Source organism: Dendrobates tinctorius, unplaced genomic scaffold (genome assembly GCF_039654945.1).
Source record: "Dendrobates tinctorius isolate UK_male_01 unplaced genomic scaffold, ASM3965494v1 ptg000143l, whole genome shotgun sequence".
In the NCBI taxonomy this organism is placed as follows: Eukaryota; Metazoa; Chordata; class Amphibia; order Anura; family Dendrobatidae; genus Dendrobates; species Dendrobates tinctorius.
In genome coordinates, this window is record NW_027361810.1 from 14,658,523 (window position 1) to 14,677,553 (window position 19,031).

General features: G+C 43.5%; 1 protein-coding gene across 10 annotated transcripts in view; it reads left to right on the top strand.

The window, feature by feature from the left end:
- The first annotated feature begins 2,448 nt into the window (after positions 1–2,448).
- The window catches only part of R3HDM1 (R3H domain containing 1), a 119,890-nt gene continuing 103,307 nt past the window's right edge, over positions 2,449–19,031 (top strand). For 9 of the 10 annotated variants that reach the window (XR_012220317.1, XM_073545541.1, XM_073545545.1 and 6 more), the window contains exon 1: positions 2,449–2,602. The gene's annotated coding sequence lies outside the window, so the exon portion shown is untranslated. Of the gene's footprint in view, positions 2,603–3,613; positions 3,760–19,031 lie in introns of those variants that run through there. The other variant, XM_073545542.1, reaches the window with a different exon arrangement.

Here is a 19,031-nt window from a genome sequence, read left to right on the forward strand (position 1 = left end):
AGGAACATACCAGGCTGGTATCCAGGTCAGAAATGGAAGAAGGGTCCAAGAAGAGTGGGCTCCAGCACCACAGCACCAATGAGAATGTTAAAATAAAAAAAAAATTAAGGATCCTTTACTCCCCCCCTTTTTGGGTGAGCAAAAAAAAAAAAAAAAAGAGATTAAGGATGTGTAAACTTACTCATTTCAGTTTAGCAAAAAAAAAAAAAAAAAGATCGCAGATCTATAAATTTATGTGTTTCGGGTTAGCAAAAGAATAGATTAAGGATCCATAAACTTACGCGTTTCGGTTTAACTAATAAAAGGATCCATAAATATATGTCTTTCGGGATAACAAAAGAATAGACTAAGGATCCATAAACGTATGTGTTTCGGGTTAGCAACCCTTTGAATAAGAATTACTAACCCAAAACGAATATGCAAATTGCCTTTTCAGAGAGAAAGAGGACTCAAACTCCATAGCGCCACCTGTTGGTAGTAGCAATCCTACAAGTCATAATCAACCCTTTAACGAGTCTTGTAATATGACCTAGGATAAAAACCAAATCTGTTATGAAAGGGTCACCGAGGAGGAAAGCAAGACCAAGCTAAGCCACAGAAAACCAGAGAGGTTGGTAACTAAGCGGATTGCAGACCCCTGATCCTATCCACACAACTAGCAGTAGCCGTGGAGCGTACCTACGATGATCCTAGACGCCTCGACACAGCCGGAGGACTAAATAAGTCTAAAGCAAGAAAGGGGAAATCTAAACTGCCCCAGAGCAGACCCCAAAGGAATAGATAGCCCCCAAACATATATTGTCAGTGAGACAAGAGGAAAACACAAACGCAGATAGGAAAATAGACTGAGCAAATGATGGGGCCCACACTGACTAGACAGGAAAGGAAAGACTCTGTCTGCAATCATGCAAAAAACCCTGCAAAAAATGCCCAACACGTCTGATAGAAAAATACTGAAGTCACTAGACTTCACCCACTATATCAGCACTCTGGTATATTCTGAAAGCAGAGCAAAGAGAGGCCAATCTAATAAGGGACAAAAACAAACTGGCACAAACAGTAACATAAGGATGGAAATTCAGCACAGCCCCAGACGGAGCTGGCTGACCGCATAAACATGAAATAGACAAAACCAGATCAAATGTGAACAATAGCAAAAGAACACTTAGCTGAGCATGCAGAGACTGAGCTGGAAACTAAGACCTCAGGAGGCAGGAAAAAATCACCAGCAGGGATAGAGGGAGTCAGCTGTCTTAATTCCAGTCAGAAACTCCAGATCTCCAGTCATCCTTCTCATTATCAGGTGGCAGGCCTCTGTTAATTAGATCAGCTCCATTACCTCCAGTAACCACCAGAGGGAGCCTGGAAAGAGAACTCGCGACCCCTCTGTCAATATAACCAGCTCCACTACCTTCATTAGTAACCAGAGGTATCCCAGAAAGCGAAATCACAACACAAATCAGAATCTCAATTTGCAGACACAGTGTTTTGGGCTATTGGCCGTCGTCAGCGCACAGCATGAGAATTGATTTGGCTAGGTGAGAGGCTCTGGACTGAGGTCTAAGGGGTAAGGTTTCTCCTTGTGGAGAGTGACATACCTAGTAATCTCATGGATCATTAATCTTTTTTTTTTCTCACCATGCTTTCCATTGCACAGTACGGCCGGGGTCACACTTGCGAGTGCAATGCGAGAAACTTGCGCGAGTCTCTCACCTCAATACCCGACACTCGGACCGGAGCGCTCAGCTGCATAGTAATACATGCAGCCACACACTCCAGTCCCCAGTGCCGGGTATTGAGGCGAGAGACTCGTGTGACTTTTTACCATTTCCCCATTGGTGCTGGAGCCCAGTCCTCATGGACCCATCTTCCAATCTTTAGGATCGGTCACCCCCCGCCAATCGGCTGTTACAGTTGCTCAGCTGACACCACAGCGCCATCCCCTGTATAGTGGCCGCGGCCGGGTACTGCACATCTACCCCCTATACAAATCAATAATTGATAGGAGTGGGTGCCACTGTCACCGATCCTAATGATAGGCCATCAACGTAAAAGTCCCGGACACAACCCCTTTAAATCTGTCTGGTTCTGCACCATTTCACCAGCAATGTCTGTATCTCTACATAATGTGTCATTCAGGAGTGTGGAAAAGCTGAGTGGTAGGTGACTATGATCCCATCATATCCTGACACTTCAGGCCATCCTTGGTGCAGATGTGATGATGATCCCTATATAATATGTTGCTGCCTCTCATCTCTCAGCAGCCCCCTGACATCTCACTGCAGCCCCCTGCTGGCTCATTGTCTGCACACAAAGCATGCTCGGCCATGCTGCATTGTGGGAATTGTAGTTTCTTTCTACCCTTCTCTGCACTCTATCCTTATGCACTGCAGACTACAACCCCCATAGTACCCTGCGCCTAGATGCAGTGCATTGTGGTCGCAGGAAAAAAAAAAAAAAAAGAAGGCAATTCTGTGTGTGAGCTAGGGGTGTGCCTTGTCTGCACAGTGTACACAGATCCCGAGCAGCAGAATATTGCAATGCAGCCTTGGATGTGACTGGGGGAAGAGGACACAATGTAACAAGATTAGTAACAAGATAAGTAAAGCAAAGTGACCCCAAAAGTTGCTGCTGGAGGCTGCTGCTCCCCCCAAGTGTCCCTCCCCTGCTCCTTTATTCCTAGGTGTTGATCTGACCTGTGCTCTGCATGTTCGTGTGTTGTCTGCCTTTTGCCTTGTTCGTCCATAGATATTGAGGGGAGGGGGTGATGTCTGCAGCAGGGAAGGAAGGGGTTACATCCCCACCTTGCCCTTTTCCTATGGCAGCGATCTCCAGCCTGCGCCTGGTTTATATCTGTTCCATTTTTTTTTCTTTTTTATTAATTATATGTTATGTCTTTGCATTGGGAAAGAGAGAAAAATCCCATTAAACCCCATAGGGCCCTGTATGAAATGTGCATCCTGTGCTGCCCCAGCTGTTGTCCCCATACCCCATAGCGCCCCCTCTGGTGACAGCTAGAAATAAACATTACCTAGTGCCCAAAAAAAAAAAAAAAAAAAAAATTTTTTTTGCATCTATGATGGATTGTGTTAAGATTTGGGCAATTCTCCCTCCTCCTGCTCCCATATGACGCCACCATCCCACCCCGTGATGCCATAATGTCGGCGGCAGGCACAGCAGAGGCGAAAGGTTAGGTAAGGACGTTTAATTCTAGCAATTAAACATGTCCATGCTCCGGATCTTTCCGGCAGCCCTCCTCCTCCTCCTCCTCCCCATCCTTTCTTCCTTTTCTTTCTTTGGTGCAGGTTGCATATAAACATGTCGTATTGTTCCCGCTCCGTCCTCATTAATCATTTTCGCAGTTTTTTTTGCTTGTCCCCTTTTTCTAGCGATTTCATACACCACTTTATACTGTATATTTTCTATCCAAGAATGAGATCTATATGGGAGGGCGGTGGTATAGAGAGGGGGGTAAGAAAATGGAACAGCTGTGTGCTAAATCTGGAAATTGTAACCTATAAAGCCGGCAGCTGAACGCCCATTATGAGACGATGGCAACAATTCCTTCTGAAGATGCCTAAGCCGAGGTTTTTTATTTTATTTTTTTGTCTCTTTGCTTGGTCAGTTTAATTCATTAGCGCCCGTTCTGTATCGGAGCCAACAAAGGAACGGCCTGAGTCGTGTTCTAGTGCAATCCCCACTCTCCTCTCCGGCTGCTGAAGGGTTAATGCCTGAGCGCGGGGGGCTCCATACATGGAGGTACAGTGTATGTGTTTGATGTCGATCTGTATTATTTTTTTTTTTTGGTGCCGTTTCTGTTTGGATTGTTTTTTTTTGCTGCGTGGAGTTGGGCACACGCCGTACCCGGCGCGCAGACTCCCGCGTGGCCCCCAATAGGCCAACCCGGCTGCCAGGATCAGCCCAGCGACCCCGTCATGTTCCACCGTGTGACCTGAAGTGACTGATGGTAATTGAGACTAAGCTCCATGTGTGCGGATGTCAGGATGCATCGCGGCCACCGAAATTCCTGTGATCACACCCAGGAAATTTTTTAAAGGGAGGGAGGGGTTCGATACTTTAATATCTAAACTTTATATAATATGATTTCTTAAACATTATATTTTGGACCCCCTCCCCGGGACTAATCTGTACGGAGGGTCTTATTTTTATTTCACGCCCATATGTTCTTACTGGTGGGCATAAAATCGATCCATAATTTCACGGGTACTGGCTCAGTTGGGCCTTGTTCACATTTGCAAAAAAATGCAGCTATTTTTCTGCAGGTGTCTATTCCGAAACAAACAATACTAATCCGCTCTGATTGCTGCATTTTTTTTCTTTTTTCTTTTACATTATCCCTATTTTTGGTTCAGATTTGACCCAGCTCTTAAAATTGTATTTGCATTTTGATTTTTTTCAGTCTCCCAATAAAATCCTATAGGGATCTGTCAATCTTGGAGAGCGGGGAGGGGAGAAGCCGCTGGAGACCCTCCTATGAGGAGTCATCTGAGACACACAGTCCCCAACCAGCTTTTTAAAGCACAATTTCCTGGAAACGCTGTAACTTGCACATGGTTGCAATAGCAAAGACGGTCTTTGGTTCATGTAGTTCCGCCTGTAGTTCGGGAAGCAATACTTTTCTTATATGGGGCCATTAATTCCACAGCGCTTTACAGACATCATCATCACTGTCCCCAATGGGGCTCTCAATCTAGCTTCCCTATCATTCTGTCTTTGGAATGTGGGAGGAAACTGGAGAACAGCTAACATAGAAAAAATAAAAAAAAACCTCACACAACAAGATATGGCCTTACCAAAAACCCTGTGTGATGACAAATGCACATATAGCAGGATGCAGCAGGCCTCCACTCATAGAGGCAAGGGGCAGCTCAGGTGCAAACTACTGATAAAAACAACCACCCCACACCTAGCAAAACATGGTGGGGTTGGCTGCCTAGTAGGAAAAATGCACATAGATTAGTCTTGCATAGGAAACCGGAGAACCCAGAGGAAACCCACAAAAACACGGGGAGAACATACAAACTCTTGACAGATATTGTCCTTGTTGGGATTTTAACCCAGGACCCCAGCGCTGCAAAGCAACAGTGCTAACCACTGAGCCATCACACTAATCACTGAGCCACAATGCTTTGTTCTGCCCTTTTCCGAAATAAAACAATGCAGACCAAAACAAAGCTCTGGAGATAACTGAGCCCCGAATCTCAATCGCTGCCAGCGGGAAGGAATAACGCGGGGTTGTGCGTGCCTGAAAGTCTGCCTTGCTTGGGCGGGGAACTTCAGAGCCTGCTCTCGGGATTGGTGAGGGTCCCAATAGACGGACCCCCAGCATTCAGGAAGCTCTCTTTTATCCCATTGATGGTGGATAACTTTGCATATTGGTTCAAATCCTTTAATCATCACAAGGGACCTGTTGGTGGAAACAGATTAAATAGGATATGATGGGCCATAATTTATAGTCCGCGGGGTTTTCTCTGTGGAACCGCCACAGTACTGAGAGTAAGGGGTCTGCGGTACTGATTCAAGGATAACACTTGACTGCTAAGATTGCTGCTTTGCCCGAAAAATCGATGAAAGAGCCTCCTTAATTCTCAGCATTCTTTGTGATCCCCCGCCCATCATAACCATTATATTATGCCTTCTCTTTAGGGCTTGTTCAGACCAGCGGATATTATGGACACATGCTGTCCAAGTAAAAATCACACAGCCTATTGGTGATGCCCATACTTTTAGATTAGGCGAGCTGCCTAGTGCTATCCAAAATGGATTCCATGTGAACAGACACCACAGTTTACGGAGCCAAATGGTCCCAACTGCACCCTGAAAAATAAAGTGCAAAAAAACCACATACAAAAATATGTGAGGTTATGGCTAAAATATGCAAGCTCGCAACCCACGTAACTGGTCCTCACAATTGCGAGTCCTATCACTAATTCTATCACTAAGCAGCAGGTTTTTCAATGTTTTGGAGGATTTTTATGTCCTCTTTTTGCTGCTTAGTGATAGAATTAGTGATAGGACTCGCAAGTGTGAGGACCCGTGACATGGATTGCGAGCTTGCATATTTTAGCCATAACCTCACATATTTTTGTATGTGGTTTTTGCACTTTATTTTCCAGGGTACAGTTGGGCCCATTTGGCTCTGTAAACCGTGGTGTCTGTTCACATGGGATGCATTTTAGAAATCACACAGACCAATGTCATTCAATAGGGTTGATCAGATGGCAGTCTTGTCTTTTTACATGCTCCGAGCATCCGTGTGCGAGAATGTCAGCGTGCACAGTTCTCTTTTGTCAAGTCTCTCCCGATATACCGACCAAATCTATGGGTGCGCTGAAAATCTGATCCCATGTGGATCACCTTAGAGCATCTGATTTTTACGGAAGCATTACTATTATTAACGGAGGAAACTGTATTTGATCTTGTAATCTTTTAAACTGTTGCTGCGTAAATTTGGGTAGTAAATACGGATCCGTAGTTGGACTATGGAGGAAAATTGTCTGATTTTTAATACTCGTCCATCTTGCCTTGCCCACCCACTTTAGGATCAGGTGAGCCAAAATGATGCCAGTCATACGTTGGATCATCTATTGGGGGACATAATTGAAAGTAGAGGGTGTAACCCAACGGAGGGGTCTGCACAAAGGTGGCAAGCGAGCTACTGAGATGGGCTAATTGTGCCATTCATGTATCCATTTCGTCATCAGTGGCCCAAAAATATCGGGCTCACGGATCATTGTTTGGGTAGACAGTTGTCCATCATTGCAAACAATTGTTGGACTATAATGTCAGGCCCAAAAAAAAAGAGTGCACACATTCTCGAGAGCACATACACACAGGGAGATAGATCTTCAGGAGCGTAAAAGTTCCAACAAAATCCACAAGACGGAAACTTCCACTGCGGAAATAATTTTTTATATGGTGCAGTGCGGCCACACATTTCACCCAGGCATCATGTATGATCTGCTGTATAAACGGTCCATCCGTGGTGGGCTCCGAAAGTGGAAAATTTAGAGAATACTCCCTTGTGGTTTATACATTGAATATTTCATGTCCATGTTTTCCAACTTGGGGGGAAAAAGTACTGCTTCTCATTCCTGTGGCATCTTTGTGGGTGAGACTTCACAAAATCGCAAAGCCAAGGGTGAAATGTGAAAGAAATCTGTGTCATATACATGGGAACATACTGTAAGGGCTGATTAATCAGGCAGTTTTTTTGCCAAAATTTTGGTGTAAAATCGTTTGAAATATTGCTTAATTTTTTGCACAACCCGAGGTTGAACTTTGACTTTTGCCATTTTTCCACCAATCTTGGCAGCTGTAACAACTTTTCTAAAAGTTTTCAGAACTCCGGTGTGATGGAACGTGGCAATATGTGCCTGAGAAATGCGTCACTTTGTGGCGTAAAGCATGAAATGCGCTCCGGCTCATGGCGGTGGCTTATGGACGTTAAAATATGTGCCAAATTCATTAGTTGGGTGCATGAATGTTCTTAAATTTGGCGTCTCCTTCTCCAGCGCACTTTTTTTGGACAGCATTCTTGATAAATTGGGGTCAAATAGTAATCTTATATAGCGCCAACATATTCCGTAGCAGTTCCACAACAGTCACAAATAACATAGTTAAAGATAATACAATAATTAAAGCGAAAATAATGACGCCCCTGCTCGTAAGAGCTTACAATCTACAATGAGGTGGCATGAGGCACAAAGTACAGGGGCTTATTTACAATGATGGCCCAGCCATCTTGAGGGAATGGAGATAGATAAAGGCTGCATGATGTAGTCTCCAGCCAGTATGTGTAGTGCTTTTTTGGTGCAGTGGAGTTTGATGGAGAATTATGTTCAAAGAAGTAGAAAATGGGCTATATATAAAAGGACATTGATTAGGGAATGTGATAGGCCGCCCTAAACCTATGTATTTTTAGAGAGCACCTAAAATTGTGTAAGTTGTGGTTAGTCATAATTTCTTGGGGTAGAGCATTCCAGAGAATACGTGCAGCTTGGAAGAAGTCTTGGAGCCGGGAGTAGGAGGTACGGATTAGTGCGGATGTTAGTCGAAAGTCGCTTTCAGAACGTAACGAGCCGCTAGGTCTATAAACAGAAATGAGGGAGGAGATGTAGGGGGGTGCAACACTGTGGAGAGCTTTGTGGGTGAGGACAAGCAGTATAAATTTGATCCTATAATGAATGGGAAGCCAGTGGAATGACTGACACAGAGCGGACGCGTCCGAATACCGGTTAGCCATATGGACGACCCTGGCTGCTGCATCAATTGTTAGAGCATTACAGTAGTCCAGGCGGGAGCAGATCAGGGCGACAGTGAGAGTTTTTGTTGTTTACATGGTGAGAAAGGGTCGGATTCTAGAGATTTTCTTTAGGTGTAAGCGGCAAGATTGGAGTGAGACATAACACCCAGACAGCACGCCTGCTGTCGGGGAGTTATTGTGGTGCCGCACATGGAGAGAGAGATGTCAGCTTTAGGGAGGTCAGTATACGGCGGGAGCAGAAAAAGTTTAGTTTTGGAAGGGTTGAGGTTCAGACAGAGAGCGGGCATGATGTTGGAGACTGCGGACAGACAGTCACTGGTGTTCTGCAGTACAGCGGGGGTAAAGTCAGTGAATTACATGTATAGTTGTGTGTCAGAGTGTTGTCAGGTCTAGTGGTCTAAAGTGCTGGGAGAGTTGAGTGCCTGGTGGTCTAGGGAAATGCTCATAGTCCTCTGGTAACAGGACTCCTTAGTATTGTACAGGTCATATTTCATGGTGGTCAAGACAAGAAGAGCTGGGAATTCCTCCAGTTATGGCTCCTCCTGTTTTCTGCCCAATTATTGTGAAACCAGCATTTATGTTTTTTCTTTCACTTTCTGGAAATAAGTGACACCAACTGAGAAAAGTAATCCATTTATTAAAGGACACCTCATCCTTTTATAAAACTGCTCCCAACACCAGGGCTGTGGAGTTGGTAAGCCACAGTTGCGCGACTCCGACTCCTGGATTTTATCCGGCTCCGACTCCGACTCCGGCTCCGACTCCTTCATAAATGGCCAATTCATAACAACAAATTTCCTGTTGTAAAATATTAAACATCGTGCTTATTCAGTTTCTCACCATCATATAAGTAATCAGACCACTTAGAGCAAAAACTACATTTATTAGAATATAGCAAATATCTTTTATAAACTTTTCTAAACTGTAAGTAAATATGCAATAAACACTTTTATGCAGTTAATAAGAAGAAATCTATAAATTTGTCCTCAGAAAAAGTATTGCCTCTGTCAGATCCTCCTTCATGGATGCCCTCAAATCTGATCTAATTATTTTGAGAGCAGAGAACAACCTCTCTACACTAACTTGTGTTGGTGGCAAAGCAGTAACCACTCGGGCAACATCTCTGACAATGTCAGGATACAGAGGAATCGCTTGTTGCACTGTTATTTTTGATGAACGGTCAAATTTCTCAATTTCTTTTAGTGCACATGAAAAATTCTGCTGAAATGTACTGGCTGTGTTCCTTGATGGGGATGACTCTTCTATGCGGGAACGCTTTGCACGGTCCTTGTGATCCAAATATTTTTCGAAATTAAATTCTTCATCAGTTGATGATGAGGGTGAAGATGTGGCAGGATGACCAAATTCTTCTTGTTCCTCCTGACTGTTCTGCAACCCTTTCATCCTTACTGCTATTTCAAACAGAGCTTCTTTTCCTTTACTTAGCTGTTGATCATCTAGAAGAATCCGATGCATTGGGTCTACATAAACAGCTGCCAAAAGAATGTTATTTTGTAATAGTAGCTCCTCTCTCCGTTTCATTGATGTAGCAATGCCACTTGCAGTTAACCCTCCTCTTTGGGACAGGTGAAACATCAGGTTCTTCCACTCCTTTAAGAAAATACCTGGAGTTAAGTCCTCTGCTTGTAATTTTTTAGTCACTGTAAATGGGTGCTCTAGCAATTTTTCCAGCTCAGTCACCTGATTCCACTGACTTTCATTTAGCGTCAGTTGAGGGTTAGCCATGTCTACAAGAAAGGTTTTCAGTTCAACCAAGCGCTGAATCATTAAGTAAGTACTGCCCCATCGTGTGGCTTGATCAATAATTGCCCCTTTTCCAGCACGTCTCTTCAAAATTGAGTCAACTTTAGGGGTTCTGGCAACAGTAGCCAATTTTCTCACCTTGCCAATCAGTGCGGCAGCATGTCCTTCTTGCAGACTGTCTCTTATAGCCAGCTGTAGCGTATGCACAACACAGCGCATGTGATGAATGAAAGAACATATTGACACAGTTTCAACAAGATCATCTAAACTATCATGTTGCTGTTCATCTGAAGCAACTTCAGTTTGCTCCTCAGTTACAATACTGTGTTCCTCTATTTCAAACATTTCTGTGTCTGTGGACCCAGAATGTTCTTCTAGCTGCTGGTCACCATCATTACTCTCATTCATTAGCTTAATAGTACTTATCATATTTGAAGCATTGTCAGTTACGACAGAAAGAACTTGCTCTTTTTTAAGTTCATAGTCTTGCAGAACCTTTTCCACCAAGACCTGGAGAAACTCACTGGTGTGGTGAGCTTTGGTGTCTTTTACTGCCAATGTCTTGGTAACTATTTCATTTTTGTCACAAACAAATCGGACATTGATGGCAAAATAGTTCACTCTGTGACGTGTGCAGGCATCCATTTTAAGAAACAGAAAGCGTCCCTTGAGAGTTTTTTTAAGTTCTTCCTTTTGTTTAAAAGCTTCTTCGATTACTAATTTTCTAATACTCTCTCTCTCCAGAGAAACACCAAGCTTGCGGGCCATTTCCCCATTCAGACACATAAAAGCTGGTCGTGAAAATAATGAAATAGGCACACTATCCTTTACAACAAGCTCTATGATCTGTTTTTTAAATGTATCTACTGTCATTGTCACAGTAACTTTGTCACTGACAAAATATCTTGCAACTGATGGCTGCAAAGTTCTCTGCTCCTTTGTTTGGCTGGAAGAGCTGGGCACTGGTTCATTGGTTTGGATGCAGTCTTTCTCATCCACTGCTTTCAGTACTTCTGGATGAAAGCGCTGTAAATGTCTCTTTAGATTAGAAGCTCTGGTAGGATCATTTTTATCTTTGCCTGAATATTCACTCATCTTGGCTTCACAGCATTTGTTTTCGTCTGGATCATTTGTCATACACTGAGACATAATGTTTTCTATCTTGAGTGATGGTGAAATGTTCAAATACAGCTGATTTAATGTGATGCTTCTTTGACATTCTCAGGTTTTTAATTCTGCATTCACAATCCAAATGACAATTGTTTTTCCTAAAAACAATTGTACAAAATTATTGCCAGGTCGTACAACTGATATAGTGGTCAGTAATACTGTTATTATTCCTCATGTACTCACAGTTAACTGATGCAAAGTTTGTTGAAAGGATAATACTTCTTACAGTCTTCCTCTGCTGAGTAGCAGGCAGCTGTGAGATGCTTGGAAGACGCACACCTAGTGTGATCTAGTCTAGAGGAGGAGCTTTACTACTAAGAATTTGCAACACATTTTCACTTTCAGTTTCATACATTGTAAGTAGGGGGGTTGGGGCAGCATGAGGTTAACCAAGTATAAGATTAGATAAGGGCAGTGGAGAACAGTGACACACAAGAAGTAAGAAATGTCTCTATCTCCAGCAGAACTGCTTATCACTGTTGTTCATAGTTTGATAGAACATATATATTTGAGTAACATTTATAAAATTCATATGAAAGTTCAATTATGAAATATTAATACATTTTTTTTAAAGCTGGAGTCGGTACATTTCTACCGACTCCGACTCCGACTCCAACCAAAACTAACTCCGACTCCACGACTCCGACTCCACAGCCCTGCCCAACACAGTAGGTCCTTTCTAATTAGGGTCCTACCGATCCGTCCCATGCATCCTGCCAGACCTCTAGAACTGATCTTCATGGTGTGATGGGCATGTTCAGACCAAGCTCCGCATCGGTCCATCTAAGGCCTCTTTCACACATCAGTTTTTCGCCGTCAGGCGTGATCCAGCTTTTTTTTGTGAAACCGGATCCGGCGAAATGCAATGCTGGATCCAGTTTTTCCCCATTGACTTGCATTAGCGCCTGATCGCGCTGGATGGCATTGCGTTTCATCCGTTTTTTGCTGGATCCGGCTACTTGTCTCATTCCGGCGTCTGGAAAAAACGGCTACTGTAACGTTTTTTGTCTCCGGCGAAAAAGCCGGAAGTGCCGGATCCGACACTTCCGGCTTTTTGCCACAATGAAAGTCTATGGGCTCCGGAATGCACCGGATCCCGAAAAAGACGGATCCAGCCACCGGATCCGTTTTTTTTAAGTCTGCGCATGCTCAGATCCAATTGGCCAGCCCCCAGGAAACAGATATAACCTGCTAGACGGATCCGGCAGAAAAACGGATCCGTTTCTGCAGTTCTCCAAAATTTATGCCGGATCCGTTTTTTCTAAAAATAGCCGGATCCTGCCTGACGGCAAAAAACTGATGTGTGAAAGTAGCCTAAAGGGGGCTGTCTGTAGAATGCACGAGTTTGCCTGGTAGGACCATCTATCTCTCCGGATAGTTAAGGAGGGTCCTGAGGAGTGGACACCAATTTTTTAACCTAAGATTCCATAATAGGATAAATGAAAATTAGCTTACTTACCCAGACAACCCCTTGAGTTGAGATGGGCCCACAAGAATGTTGACTGTCGTCCGACATGCGTCCGCAGTGCGTTGGCAAATGAAGCGCATTGATTATGTCATTGCCACGTGGTTGTGTAGTGAAACTGCAGTTCAATGCACAACCGTGCTTTCCTGAAAACCACATCAATATGAATGTTGGTGCGGATTTCAGGTGCATTGTGGATACACTGCTGCAGAGATACAATGTGTGAACACTGCCTTGGCCATGCAGAACAACTACGGTATATAGGATTAGGGTCCTACGGACTTGGATGAATCACTAATGACATTCAAATACTGCTGCAATTATCGCTGTGATACAAAGTAAAGAAATATCCTTTTGCATGAGCTTCAAAGAAGATTAAAGTGACAACTGTGAAATTTGTGACTTTGAAAGGTAATTGTCACTTCTCAAGATCCTTCAGAAAATGTCATTGCAGATATAGTAGTTATATTCTTATTTTCCATAATACTGCCCCTATGCACAAGAATAACTGCTATAATACTGCCCCATGTTCAAGAATATAACTACTATAATACTGCTCCTATGTACAAGAATATAACTACTATAATACTGCTCCTATGTACAAGAATATAACTACTATAATACTGCTCCTATGTACAAGAATATAACTACTATAATACTGCTCCTATATACAAGAATATAACTACTATAATACTGCTCCTATGTACAAGAATACAAGAATATAACTACTATAATACTGCCCCTATGTACAAGAATATAACTACTATAATACTGCCCCTATGTATAAGAATATAACTACTATAATACTGCTCCCTATGTACAAGGATATAACTACTATAATACTGCTCCTATGTACAAGAATATAACTACTATAATACTGCTCCTATGTACAAGAATACAAGAATATAACTACTATAATACTGCCCCCTATGTACAAGAATATAACTACTGTAATACTGCCCCCTATGTACAAGAATATACTATAATACTGCCCCTATGTACAAGAATATAACTACTATAATACTGCTCCTATGTACAAGAATATAACTACTATAATACTGCCCTTATGTACAAGAATATAACTACTATAATACTCCCCTATGTACAAGAATGTAACTACTATAATACTGCTCCTATGTACAAGAATATAACTAATATAATACTGCCCCCTATGTACAAGAATATTACTACTATAATACTGCCCCTATGTACAGGAATATAACTACTATAATACTGCTCCTATGTACAAGAATAGAACTACTATAATACTGCTCCTATGTACAAGAATATAACTACTATAATACTGCCCCTATGTACAAGAATATAACTACTATAATACTGCCCCTATGTACAGGAATATAACTACTATAATACTGCCCCTATGTACAAGAATATAACTACTATAATACTGCTCCTATGTACAAGAATACAAGAATATAACTACTATAATACTGCCCCTATGTACAGGAATATAACTACTATAATACTGCTCCTATGTACAAGAATATAACTACTATAATACTGCCCCTATGTACAAGAATATAACTACTATAATACTGCCCCCTATGTACAAGAATATAACTACTATAATACTGCTCCTATGTACAAGAATATAACTACTATAATACTGCTCCTATGTACAAGAATATAACTACTATAATACTGCCCCTATGTACAAGAATATAACTACTATAATACTGCCCCTATGTACAAGAATATAACTACTATAATACTGCTCCTACAGTGCCTACAAGTAGTATTCAACCCCCTGCAGATTTAGCAGGTTTACACATTCGGAATTAACTTGGCATTGTGACATTTGGACTGTAGATCAGCCTGGAAGTGTGAAATGCTCTGCAGCAAAAAAGAATGTTATTTCTTTGTTTAATTTTTTTTTAAATTGTGAAAAGTTTATTCAGAGGGTCATTTATTATTCAACCCCTCAAACCACCAGAATTCTGTTTGGTTCCCCTAAAGTATTAGGAAGTATTTCAGGCACAAAGAACAATGAGCTTCACATGTTTGGATTAATTATCTCTTTTTCCAGCCTTTTCTGACTATTTAAGACCCTCCCCAAACTTGTGAACAGCACTCATACATGGTCAACATGGGAAAGACAAAGGAGCATTCCAAGGCCATCAGAGACAAGATCGTGGAGGGTCACAAGGCTGGCAAGGGGTACAAAACCCTTTCCAAGGAGTTGGGCCTACCTGTCTCCACTGTTGGGAGCATCATCCGGAAGTGGAAGGCTTATGGAACTACTGTTAGCCTTCCACGGCCTGGACAGCCTTTGAAAGTTTCCTCCCGTGCCGAGGCCAGGCTTGTCCGAAGAGTCAAGGCTAACCCAAGGACAACAAGGAAGGAGCTCCGGGAAGATCTCATGGCAGTGGGGACATTGGTTTCAGTCAATACCATAAGTAACGTACTCCACCGCAATGGTCTCCATTCCAGACGAGCACGTAAGGTACCTTTACTTTCAAAGCGTCATGTCAAGGCTCGTCTACAGTTTGCTCATGATCACTTGGAGGACTCTGAGACAGACTGGTTCAAGGTTCTCTGGTCTGATGAGACCAAGATCGAGATCTTTGGTGCCAACCACACACGTGACGTTTGGAGACTGGATGGCACTGCATACGACCCCAAGAATACCATCCCTACAGACAAGCATGGTGGTGGCAGCATCATGCTGTGGGGCTGTTTCTCAGCCAAGGGGCCTGGCCATCTGGTCCGCATCCATGGGAAGATGGATAGCACGGCCTACCTGGAGATTTTGGCCAAGAACCTCCGCTCCTCCATCAAGAATCTTAAGATGGGTCGTCATTTCATCTTCCTACAAGACAACGACCCAAAGCACACAGCCAAGAAAACCAAGGCCTGGTTCGAGAGGGAAAAAATCAAGGTGTTGCAATGGCCTAGTCAGTCTCCTGACCTTAACCCAATTGAAAACTTGTGGAAGGAGCTCAAGATTAAAGTCCACATGAGACACCCAAAGAACCTAGATAACTTGGAGAAGATCTGCATGGAGGAGTGGGCCAAGATATCTCCAGAGACCTGTGCCGGCCTAATCAGGTCTTATAAAAGACGATTATTAGCTGTAATTACAAACAAGGGTTATTCCACAAAATATTAAACCTAGGGGTTGAATAATAATTGACCCACACTTTTATGTTTAAAATGTATTAAAATTTAACTGAGCCACATAATTTTTTGTTTTTTAAGATTTATGCATCTGTTAATAAATCCTGCTCTTGTTTGAAGTTTGAAGGCTCTAACTTATTTGCATCTTATCAAACCTGCTAAATCTGCAGGGGGTTGAATACTACTTGTAGGCACTGTATATACAAGAATATAACTACTATAATACTGCCCCTATGTACAAGAATATAACTACTATAATACTGCTCCTATTTACAAGAATATAACTACTACAATACTGCTCCTATGTACAAGAATATAGCTACTATAATACTATGTTACCCTAGATATTACATTTTTCATCCCCATGTGATTGATGTGATGTTTTCCACCTTTGCTTCTTGTTGATCTGAGATGTAACATGTGAATTTCTTGGTATTTCATTGTCTTTGCCCTGTATGTTGTGTTTTCTTGGTGCAGGTCCCTGGTTATATTCTGGGTATGAGCCCCTTATTACTTGGTGACAGTATATGGCGTTGCTATGTCCTTGTGCTACCTTCAGCGTCATTGGGCATATCGCCTGGTAGACGGGTCCTGTCCCTGATTTGTGCCTATTATTTATCCTTTTTTTTTTTTTTTTTCAGCCCTTCAGAGACATCCAGAATATTACACGCCCTGTCCGACTCTTCTGTAACTGCCCTATTAATACGAAGCACTGGTGTTCTTGGTGGGGCAGGTGGGGTGCCCGGTATGGTTATCTGTGTTTGGGACCCTATCTGGACATTTGCGGGGTCAGTGTAGGGTCAGGCGCAGGGTGGGGCATGGTCACCTCGCGGACTCATTCCTTGGCTGTTGCAGCGGACGTTGCCGGTGCAGGTTTGCGTTTCAGTGTTGGTCCCTGCTTATTCTTTGGGTGTTGATACTGTTGCCCCCATTCAGGGGGTGCGGCCCCCCGGCCTCCTCTGTGCTGCCCGTATGTTCGCTGCTGAATTAATGCAGTAAGTCTCATAATATGAGCAGTTTCTATAGTAACTGGCTGGGAGCTCGGCCAAATTGTATTTGACACATTATAGCAATATTACGGGTTTAATTTGCCAAAAAAGAAAGTCTGCTAACGACTGCACCCTTATTATAGCCGAGCGCCTTCATGGGGACGTCCTGTCTGTCCTGGATCATATCCCTCTCTGGATTGTTTGTTAGTTTTTTTGTGTCTGTCTGCTCACTCTGCTCTCTCTGACTCTTTTTTTGTCTCTCTTGCGCTCACTATCCTCTGCTGTCTCTTTCAGTCTTACCAACCGTCCTGATGTTGCGAACACTCTCATGCTCTCTTATAGTGTTTCACTGTTGCTCACTCTTGCTCTCAGCTGTCTCTCTGGCGCATGTGTGGTCTCTGTGGCACAAATGCTTACACTCTCTCACTCTGACGCGTGTGCTGTCTCTATGGTGTGTGCGTGCTGTCTCTATGGCGTGCGCTTTCTTTGTCTCTGCCTCTATCTGGTGCTCGCATTCTTTCTCCCTGCTTCTCTTTTGGCATGCGCTTTATCGCTCTCTGGCGAGCTCTTTCTGTGTCACTCTGGCTTTCCTTCTCTCTGGCGCGCTTGCTTTCCTTCTCTCTGGCGCGCGCTCTTTACACTCTCTGTGGCATGCTTTCTTTCTCACTTTAACACTTTGGCACACGCTTTCCTTCTCTCTGGCGCGCTTGCTTTCCTTCTCTGTGGCGCGCTTGCTTTCCTTCTCTCTGGCGCGCTTGTGTTATGAATGGGTCGCCGAGGAGGAAGTAAAAAACAACACAAGCTAAGTCTCAGAAAACCAAAGAGGTTGGTAACTATGCAGACTCCTGATCCTAACACGCAACTAGCAGCAGTCATGGAGCATTCCTACGGTGGTCCTAGATGCCTAGTCACAACCGGAGAGCTAAATAAGTCTAAAGCAGGAAAAGAGGAAAACTAACTGCCCCGGAGCAGACCCCAAAGGAAAGACAGCCCCCCACATGTATTGACGGTGAAACAAGATGAAAACACAAACAAAGGCAGGAAAATAGGCTGAGCAAACGATGGGGTCAAACTAACTAGAAAGGAAAGGAAAGCCACTGTCTGCAACCTGCCAAAAACAACCTACAAAAATAATGTCCAACACAACTGATAGCAAAATTAACCCTGAAGTCACTAGACTTCTCCCACTATATCAGCACTCTGAAATATTCTGACAGAGCAAAAAGAGGCCAATCTAATAAGGGACAAAAAAAGGCAAATTGGCAAATACAGATAAATAAGAGTGGAAATTCAGCACAGCCCAGCCGGGCTGGCTGACCACGCAAAAACTGAGATGACCAACAAGAGCAAGTGTGAACATTAGCAAAAACAAACTTAACTTGGGAAGACTGGAACAGAGCTGAGTCAAAGACCTGAGAAGCAGACTGAATCACCAGCACCAGGATAGGGCGTCGGCTGTCTTATATCCAGTCTGATGCTCCAGAGATCCAATCGTTATCTTCCTCACCAGGTGGCAGATCACTACCAATTAAACCAACCTCACTACCTCCTGTCACCACCAGAGGGAGAACGGAAGGAGAACTCTCAACTGGTGGAGCAGAAAATGAGCTCATAACACGCTTGCTTTCCTTCTCTCTGGCGCTCTTGCTTTCCTTCTCTCTGGCGCTCTTGCTTCCCTTCTCTCTGGCGCGCTTGCTTCCCTTCTCTCTGGCGCGCTTGCTTCCCTTCTCTCTGGCGCTCTTGCTTCCCTTCTCTCTGGCGCGCTTGCTTCCCTTCTCTCTGGCGCGCTTGCTTCCCTTCTCTGGCGCGCTTGCTTCCATTCTCTCTGGCGCGCTTGCTTCCCTTCTCTCTGGCGCGCTTGCTTCCCTTCTCTCTGGCGCGCTTGCTTCCCTTCTCTCCCGGCGTGCTTGCTTCCCTTCTCTCTGGCATGCTTTTTTTCGCACTTTCACACTCTCTCTCTCTGGCACACGCTGTTCTTTCTGCTGCGCTCTCTTGCACTCTGGCTCTTTTGTGCGTGTTTCTCTGACTCTCTGTCTTGCACTCCTTGTCTCATTTGGCATTTTACGAAGTCACTGTTGCAATCTCTGTCTTGTGCTGTTATTCGTGCTCTCTCATGGTTTCTAGGGAGCACTCAAGTTTTGCTCTTGCGGTCACTTTTGCTGTCGTACTGTCTTGCTGTCTCACTCAAGGTCCATTTACACTTCAAGATTATCGTGAA